We start from the raw sequence: 10,813 nt of genomic DNA, 5'->3' as shown, positions 1-10,813 counted from the left end.
ATTTTTACCGTTAATGTTGTTGTCATTGATGTTGTTAACCCACCTTTGTCTTGGGTGAGCATTGCTCTGATTGTGATAATGAATCTACTTGGAAAATTGTCCAACATGAGGAGAAGCATCCCACTAATAATTCTTCTTAGGAATAAGTAGGATGGTTGATAAGCAACATCAAATTTTTCTTTCAAAATAAGATATAACTTGTTTGGCTCCAACTCTGTTGTTTTGTTGGTTGCTCTATTTTGCTATCTTTGTGATTGATTTTGTTCTAGTTTTGGTTTTTAATGGTCAGTGCTAGATTTGTAACGTGTTAGGTCCATTCCATACATATTTTAATTAAAAATATACAAATAGGGATGACTCACCCTCAATTTGTAATTGAAATTCTCATCTGAATCCTAAGTCTTGATCCTAAGCTCAATGCATAAAAAATTTCTTTGTTGTTGGTACCTTTCTATAGTAGGTAGGTTACCTCACCTCTAATTAAACCCTTCAAATCTTTAATGATACATTTTTCTTTGAAGTTGCGAGGATTCCCTCATGCAGCTCCATCGAAGTTCAATTTATACCATCTACTATTTGGCAGTGTCCATTTAGTTGTTTGTTTAGAATTGACAATCTTAACACCTCCATCACCATTAATAGGGGGCGGGTATAGTTCCCACCATGCTTTATTCATTTTATTATCCTATTCGATGAATCTCTTTTTATTCACACATAGCCAAATTCTTGATTTAACCAACTCCACAAATCACAATTTCTACCTTATTCAAAAAGGAGGCCACAAACATACTCTTTTCTTTAAATAACCATCAATTTCTATCAATCCACAACTCCCATATCATAATAGACATATTTATTATCCAAATGATTGAAAATAAAACCCTTGGGTATAGAAGTATCTATGCTTTGAAAAGGCTTATAATGTCATTTTGTGAAGCCCCAATCCAACCTAGCTTTGCACACAACCATGTCTAGTATTCTTGTACAAATTGGCATCTGACTAATAATTGATTGACATCCTTAAAGTTTGGAAAACACATTACACACTTGGAGGGACCCTAATAACACAACTTTGAGAATCTATCTATCATTAGAATCTTCTTTTGCAATGTTTCCCAAGAGATAGCACCTACATTAGGAAGGCAATTTTTGTTCCATTAGAGACATATAAGAAGGTTTGTCTTTTTCATCCCTTTGTTCCGGTATTTGGTATCCCTCATTTACATTGTATAACTCATCTTTCAATTGAATCCATCATATGACATCTTCCCCTTTGATAGTCATATATCTAGATATCTTTTAGAATTCTGTTTAAACTAAACTTCCTTCTCTAGTAGGTTTATACGTCCATACTCTCTCCATTTCCATTTTGGAAAGCAAGCATTATCATCCTTAAATTTAAATAGGACTCCAAACCACCTTTGTTTCCCATAAGTTTGACAACCTTCTTTTAGTCTATGATAGATGTGCAATGATAAATATAAGAGGTTTCTCTCCCCCATGAATCATCCCAAAGAAGGGTCGATCTATATTGTTTTTCATGCCCCAATTTAGATGGTCATTGACCAAGCATCTTAAATAAATTGGTCTAAAATCTTCATATGTGCATAGCTTTTCTTATTTGGGGATAAGATCAATGAACACATTGTTTAGATATTTCAATATATCTTTTGTTTTGTGAGACTCCTCAATAGTCTCTTGTTGGTTAGAAAATTTGCCCTTCCTTAATTTTGCAGTGAATGACTCATGTATGCCCTTATTGAAAGGCAAATGAAACCAACAGTTGGGTGAACTGATTATTGGTTTACCCTATACATAAGGGTGCAGCTTCCCATATGATATACAATGAATTTTTAAATATAAACTAACATTAACTTCACTTTTAACCAGAAAGCGAGAAAGACATTCCACATTCATTAGTCAACACCACACGAATGATGCAAAGATCAATACTTTATATGCAAAGCCCACAAACTTACAATCAAATCAATTCCACTTCATGGAACTACCCTTATTAATGAAATCAAAATATCATGGACTCTGATCGAGTCTCTCTCATGCCTCAAAGGACAAGGGGGATCAAAATATCCAAGTGGATTCTATTCATTAGATTCATTCACAAACTTATTCATTCAAATAGATAAATGGATAATCAAGAAGGTAACAAATTCTGCACATAAACATGAATCCCAAGAGATTCCATTTCCAAATTCAAACACAGATTTGAAAACGGCAGAAACTATATCATTTCATTCACAGATAAAATGTCTTCATTGAGAATCCATAACATGTCAAAAGAAAAAAAACAAAGTCTGCTAGTTCAACTCAAATTTTTTTGGACCATTCCAAAGTCTTATGAAAATGCATTTATAGCCACAACTTGGCCAACAGTTAATTAGGGAAACATGAAATTTTACTTTCCACCCCGCAGTTTCAAAGTAGTTTTTAAAATAGAAAAACTAAACCTAGTCTTCTCAACATGAAAAAAGCCAAGAATAAATATCAGGAAGACATCTGGCCAAGTTGAGAAGTAGTTTATCAGCTTTAGGAGACGTGGCATCGATGCCTTTCTTCCAATTTGCATGAGTTGCGGAGAACTTTTGGATAAGCGCAAAGTGTGGGAGGTAGATATGGGTGATCCTTTGTTTCCACACTTCTTTTTCTCTGCGGACCTACTCCACCTGATTAGCATGGTTGCCCAAGTGTTCAATGCAGAGGAATAACATGGATTCGATTTGGTTGTGGTTGATAGGTCACTTGAATCCAATGCTTTCGCCTCCATATAAATGATCTTACCCTCAAATGATTATGTTATAACTTCAAGACTTTCGATGGTCTTTCCATCTTCTTTTAAGCACTTAATCCCTATGCATTTGAGGTCACTTTGCATTGATATGATTAGTTCAAAAAAGTGATTCATAAACTTAGCCAACTCACCATATGCCTGTTGTATTATGGAGTTTCTCTAGTCTATGTTCTTTTTGCAGACATAGAGAATACTATCATCAAGGCTCGACATAGGTTTTTCATTCAAGAACTTCATCGCCCCATATGTCTGCACCTCCTGCATCTGCATTGCTACTGCTGCCCATTTAGATTCCTCCTTTTTCCAACCTGTAATTTCTATCTCCGATTCCTTCATGACTGACATAACATTTTCATATACCTTGCTTAAGTTAATAAAATATTATGTTCCTAATTTACGAATTCCCTCAAGCCAATCCATGAAAACTTCAATTATCATTCTGCATTTTTGTATTTACTCAAGGGCCTTCTGATTCGTTGGTGATTTAGGGTCGAAGGAGGACGATATTTTTGACAGAGGCTATGCATCTGGACAATGGATTGCTTCTATATATTCTGCCATATTTCTCAAGGTCTCCTTTAGTTCTTTCTTATCCTTTTCATCTTTCCAAGTCTGTGTGATAATTCTTTTAGTCGATGCCTCCAGATGATAGACATCTGTTGCCCTTGTTCCGGCTCCAAGGTTCACCTTTTCAATGGAAAATTATTTTGATGAAGGGATTCCTGTGGCTACATCTACATTAGGACGAGCAATTTTTGTTGTCCAATTCTTAGTATCTTCATCAGAGTCTATTCTTGACATAGTCTTCAATTTCTTTGCCTTTGAAGTCGTTCCCAAAATTTTGCTGACCATATCATCTATTGGTACCGAGGCAGGAACTAAGTTCCTCTTCTTGCTGGTGAGGGTATTGTCTAACTAATGAGGATGCTCACTATTGGTTCATACATTCCAAAACTAGTTTCGGAAATTATAGAGTAGGCAGAAAGACCACGACTTCTATAAGACCACTATCTACAATTCTCTGCATCATGGGAGAACTGGCAGGGTTTCTAGCTCTTTCCATCAACTCCTAAAGGTCAGCATGAGCTAGAGATGTATCATCAAATTTAGGGAGAGAACTAATCAGACTAGCTTTGCAACCGTTTTGGGAGGTATTGATCTCATTTTGACAATGCAACTACTTCAACAATAAACTATGACAAGCAAATAAACCCAGAACCACCACAATAAGAAACTAAAGAAATCTTCTTTTTCTATATGTGAAATGAAAGAAATGGCCAAGACTGAACTCACTTGTCATATACTGTGCCATTTCCGATCTTAAAAAGAAGAGAATTACCTTTCCTTCGTTGAATTGTTTGTTTTCTTAATTTGGATTTTCAAACAATTTTTAAAGTACTTTGATATGATTAGCATGAAATTCGGTGACACAATCCCCATACTGCTTATGCATGCAAGATAACTTGGAAAAGACAATTCCTGACGTATACATTAATTACACATCACTTCGTGAAATTACCTATCAAAGTAATGATTACTTTCCATTTTGAAAAGTTACAGCCTGCTCAGAAAAAGCGCTTCACGTGCTCAGAATTTTCCGTCGTGAAACAATGATGCCCGTCTTCTTACATCTTGTCTTGCTTGATCTTTGAGCCTAGCGGCTGAAACATCGAACCATGGAACCGTTGAAGCATAAAGGTTCAATAGTTCAAGGTTCAATTGGACACCACAAAGGACTAAGACATTCAGACCCCAACAAACTTGACCGACTAATGACCTCATTGAACCAATGTACCTATGAACCTCTGAACTTAACATATTGGTTCAATGAAGAAAAGGTTCGACTTTCAATTACATGACTTACAAAATGGGGTCGAAAGACAAAGACAATTTTGACTATAACTGAGGGAAACTTTTAAACAATAAAAATTCTGCAAGGGAATAAAACTTACATAAGGGAAACAAATACGGAATACGAAAGTAACAATTGGCTCTGACTGGGGACCAGGACCATGAGGGACTAAGGAATGAACCTAGCATCTCTGGTTTCGCAGACCAACCAACAAAACAAAAACCAAAATACAAGAAACCTCTACCAAATAGACAACACACCAAAATTTAATGTACAAAGCAGGAAGACGTCGCCTTACAACTGATAAATCTTTATATCCTACCCATTATAGGACAGGGGCAGGACTGCTCCATCAGGATATTCAAGTTTAAATGAGTTAGGGCCCAATACTTGATTAATCATGAATGGTCCCTTCCAAAGAGAATTGAACTTCCTTTGCGCCCCCTTTGGTTCTCTGTGTCTGTCCAAGAGAATCTCCCAGCATGAACTTTTGTGGTCTAGCTCTGCGATCAAAAAATTTCTTTACCCTAGCTTGATGTGCAATGATATGGTCAACCAACTCTTGCCTCTCTTCCTCAATTTTTGAAAGGTACATAATTCGCTTCTCTAAAGCACTTTATAAGAATTCATCTTCAATCACCTTCTGCAATCTAGCTACTGACAATTGCAGATGCAAAGACAAATGAGCTTCAACCCCATATACCAATTAAAATGGAGTCATACCTATGGCCCTTTTAGGTGAGGTCCTATTTGCCCACATCGCCTCATATAGCCTTTTGTGCCAATCTTTCACATTCTCAACCACCAATTTCCGCATTATAGAGATCAAATTTTTATTGCTAGATTCAGCCTGGCCATTTCCCTATGGATAGTAATTTGAAGAATGGGATAAGAGAATGCCATGATCATAACAAAACATGCTCAATTATTTAGAGGAAAAAATTGTGGCATTATCAGTTACAATTTTCCGGGGAATACCAAACCTAGTGAGGATATTCTCTTTAAGGAAGTTGCAAACAATTTCTGAAGTAGTCTTCTTAATGGAAACTGCTTCCACCCACTTTGTTAAATAACCTGTAGCTGTGAGAATATGAGTGTGACCGACACTTGATGGGGGGTTGAATGGGTCAATAAAATCTAAACCCCATTGCTTAAAGGGTTCATCTATGACCATCGACCTTAACGATAATGCAACTAATTGGGGCTTCCCTGAGAACAACTTACATTTTTCACAGCCTGGGACCCATCTGTATGCATCTTTAAACATGCCTGGCTAGTAGTAATAACTCCCAAGGATCTTGAAAGTTGTTGTTGTTGATGAATAATGTCCTCAACATGCTTCACTATGCAAAACTTTTCCTACTGCTCCTTGTCAACACACCTCAAGAATGCTCCATCCAAGCCTTTCTTATACAAAATGTCATCAATGGTCACAATTTTAGCTACCTTTAGTCTAAAATTTCTCTTTTTTTTAGGAATTAAATGCTTCAGGCATTCTCCATAAGTCAGTTAATAGGCCACATTAGTGAACCATTCATTTTGCAAGCTGACAAATAGGGTTAGTGGCAGTTCTTCTTTTTCATCTTTATTTTCAGCTATTAAATGACATAATCGTTGCCCCTGGACTAATTTGGTTGGCTTAATAGCCAAGTCAAATTCTTGAACCTTTGAAACCCAGGCTGCTCTATTATTTATCCCCACCTCCTACTGGTTCAAGATACTTTTCACCATAGGATTTGGCACAAAAAAAATTGAATGAGAATGCAGAATATAATACCTGAAGTGCTTGACAGCTTTAACAACCGCAAAGGCCTGCTTCTCAATTAATGAATAATTCAATCCATTCTTCTTGAGCAAGACACTCATGAATGCGATAAGAACTTCTTCATTCAACTCATTCTTTTGTAAAAGAATACCAGACATTGTGTGTTCTGAGGCATAGCAATACATGATGAAATCCTTTTTAAATTCAGGATTAATTAGAGTTGGAGCCCGAGCAATTGCCTCATTTACCTCCTCAAAGGCTTTCTTTTCTTCTTCCTTCCATTTTAAAACCCGCTTTTCACTCATCATACCTACAATGTGTTTGGTGACTTTGGCAAAATCTGGCACAAATCTCCTAAGAAAAATCACTTGTCCAAAGAATGATTTGACACTTCTATTTGATGGCAAAATCAACTACTGAATATCTTTTACCTGATTAGGATCAATTTTAATTCCATCTTGTGAGACTATATGCCCTAATAGCTTCCCCTCTGTAACACTGAAAACTAATTTCTTTGGATTCAGAGAGATACCATGATCTCTACACCTTTGCAACACAGTCTCCAAATCTCTTAGGTGATTTCTCCTCCTCTTAGAAAATACTATTAAATCATCTAGATAGATAACTATAGTCTTACCAATGAGGTGACCAAATGAGAGGTTCATTGCCCTTTGGAAAGTTTCCCCAGCGCTTATTAGATCGAATGACATGCAGTTATAGGAGAAAGTTCCCCAAGGTGTGGTGAAGGCTGTTTTGTGTTGATCTGCTTTCGCCATGCTTATCTGGTTGTAGCCAGAAAAATCATCGAGCATTGACATCATTTTTGATCCAGCAACAGTTTGAAGAATATGATCCATTGCTGGTAACGATCAATTGTCTTTTAAACTAGCTTGGTTCAAGTTCTAGAAATCCACACAGATCCTTATCTCTCCATTTTTCTTGCGAACCAGAACAATGTTTGCCACCCAGGTTGAATGATGAATAGGATAGATAATCCTTTCTTGAAGCATCTTATCTATTTCTTTGAAAATTGCATCTGCAACCTTGGGATTATAGTTTCTCAACTTCTGCCTAAAAGGAGCCACCCCAGGTTTGAGAGGAATATGATGTTGAAACTGGCCACTTCTAAAATCTTTCAAATCCTCATAAGACCATGCAAAGACATCTAGGAATTTTTGTAACAATTTAATGAACAAACATCTTTCCTTTGGGGTACAACACTTCCCTAAATTAACCAACTTTGGGTTAGTTTCATCACCTATATTTACCTTTTCATACTCTCCTGAGTTACTAGTATTTGAGAACTATTTTTTTTTTACATGCCCGTCATTGCGATCAAAGAGGCTTTCTAAGGATACTAGACCTTTTGGAATTCGATTTCCCTTCAACTGAATAACTTCCTTTTTAGGACCTTCTCCTGAATCTAGGCAAAATTTATTACATTCATTCTTGGACCCTTCAAAGAAGGATGAGGCAAACATCTCAGCATTTTGTAGGAAATTATTCATATGTTTATCACTCTCAAACACCTGCCAGAAATCATAATTATTCAAAACATAAGGGCGATATACCGCTTCAATCCAATAAACATTTGCACCAAAGTCTGGATGTGGGAGTAATAAAGAAGCTGAAACTGCAAAGGAGTCTGCACGATAATTTTGGTTTCTGGGAATTGCCTCAATTGAGAAAGCATAAAAATATTCCATCTCATCCCAAACCCTATTCCTATAATGTCTAAGCCTTTCATTCTTTACTGAGAAGAGATTTTGCACCTGCTTGACAATTAATTTTGCATCTCCTTTAACACTCAACAACTTGATTCCTCTTTTCTTAGCCTGTTCGAGTCCCAACAATAAGGCCTCGTATTCTGCAATATTATTAGTGTTTTTGAATTCCAACTTAAATGAAAAAGGAATCCTTTTACCTTTTGGAGAAATGAGCACCGCTCCAGCTGATGCACAAATTCCATCAAATTCCATCACCCATAGGCCAATAGCAGGGTCTAACACATCCTCCGATGTTTTCTTCATGTCATCAGAGAAAAGCAAATAATTGCCAAAATCACATTCTTGATACAATATTTGAGATTTTGGGTCATCAAAAGGGAAAACTGTATATTTGAATTTTGGCTCTAGTTGAAGGGCAATTTTTTGTTTACCAATGGGAATTTATGCTTGAGACCAATCCATCTTGATTCGTCCTCCCAGATCTTTACAAAAAGTTCTACTTAGTAGCATGCCATAACTTGCAAGAATATTGACTACCAAAATAGTCAATTTCACTCTTTTGCTAGGATGTACCGCTAGAGCAACTTGAGCATCTTTGATTTGGACAAGCAAAGGGACCTACTTTGAGTCCATTGAATAACACTTTCCAAAGGTTTTAGTGAGGGAGAGGCCTAATGCTTTAGAAACTGAGGAAGGCATAATGTTATTTGATGCTCCCGAATCAATGATACAATTGTTGAGTTTATAACCATTAATAAACAAAGATATATAGAAAGGTTTGGCTTTTGATCTAGTACTAAAGGTGGTTCATCTAGTTCATTAGCTAATACCTCTGGAATAGTTTCAAATGATTTTGCAGGTTCAGTACACTTCCTAACCTGTGAGGACTCAAGATTGGCCAACAATGACTGATTAGGTTGCAACTGAGAGGTTTCCCCCTGTACATATTTAACTAATTTATCTAGCTCTTTAGGGTTCAACCTAAGGTATTCAGCAAGGGATATCTGAATTTTAGAAGTCTTACAAAATTCAACAATATCAAAAGACGTATCAGGATCAGGGCGCTTCAATATCTGTACCTCTTGAACTCTTGAACTGCTTTCAAAGTTCTGGTTCATGAGTTCTTTACCTTTGGCTAAGGTTTTAGGAAATGTTGAATTACCTATGTTTTTAGGTTGGCGTTGATTCCTAGTAAGGATTGCACAAGGGTCACCAATATATCTCCTCCTCTTTCTAAATTTGAATCGTACTCCAGGAAGTGTATTTCAGAGTCGCTGAGTTGCCCGAAGATCTCTTCTTCTTGACCAATCTCACTTATTACTCCTCTTGTATTCATCATTTGTGCATGTCGCACCATTTCAGGATAGGAATTACCATCATGATCATCAGTTTGGTGAAACACACACATGTTACCTTTAGGTGGTGGAGCTTCAATTGCTAATATTTGCTAAGTTGGAGGCAATTGTAAGGCCTTATTCTGATTAGTAATTCTTCTTGGAATATCTTCATAAGGTTGTGGATAGGAAGTACTAGCCTTTGGCAATTGTATTTTGAGAGCTATGTCATCATTCATTAATCTTTGTACTATAGGGTCTGAAGAAGTAGAGGGTTCTGTACCAGCTACTTGAACTTCTCTCTTCCGTTTTCCAATAGTAATTAGGTCATCTTCTAACTCAACAACCAATGTTTTGACATTGGCTAGAGTCGCTACTCTTTGTCTCTGAATTAAGAAGCTTATTTCTGAAGGCATGGAATTTATGAAGAAACATTTCAAATTCTCATCTGAAGGCTTCTGATTTGCAAGAATTTTATGGACAATTTTATCAAACCTAGCCACAAAATCTCTCATAGACATGAATTTCTTTCTTTAATTGGGCCAACTGGGCTAAAAGGGAATGTTCATCTTTAGCCACCTTAAACCTAGACTCAAACCTAGTTTTCAAATCTTGCCAATTTGTGATTACACCATTTGGCAAGTGGTAGAACCAATCTGTCGTTGTCTCGGTTAATGTCTGCACAAATAGTTTCACTGCCACATCTTCATGCTAAATGACTATCACACTACATGCAACATTAAATGCATTTAAATTCTCATCAAATGAGACCTTCCCATCACCACTAAACTTGGGCAAATGATCCCTTGCTCCTTTAGGTAAAGCATTCAAATTAAGACCAAGATTCAGCGGTCCTACTACAGGTCCCCAAGGATTGTTAATGACCATTGGAAGAATGATATTAAGAGGTGTGGAGTTAATTACACTGGGTAAAGCAACACCGTCTAATATTAGGGCTTGACAAATAGGAGATACTAGAGATGGAGAAGAAGGGGAAGGAGTTCTACTTTTGGCTTGTCTTCTAAGTGTAAATGAAACTTGAAAGTTCAGATTTTTCAATTCTTGGAAGACTGGGTCAAATATCCCCTCACACTTTTGAGATCTAGTGTATCTTCTTGGCTCGAGTTTGTTCACAATTTTCAATATTCGTAAAGTAGATCAAAACAAAGATAACTCACAAGACAACCCTATATATCCTATGATCAGGCGACTATTCTTGATGTTCGACTCCCCAGCAGAGTCACCAAAAATTTGTTGGTTAACAAATTTGCCCTTCCTTAATTTTGTAGTGAATGACTCATGTATGCCCTTATTGAAAGGCAAATGAAA

This window comes from Cryptomeria japonica, chromosome 2 (assembly GCF_030272615.1).
Source record: "Cryptomeria japonica chromosome 2, Sugi_1.0, whole genome shotgun sequence".
Taxonomy (NCBI): Eukaryota; Viridiplantae; Streptophyta; class Pinopsida; order Cupressales; family Cupressaceae; genus Cryptomeria; species Cryptomeria japonica.
This window is presented reverse-complemented; position numbering follows the sequence as displayed.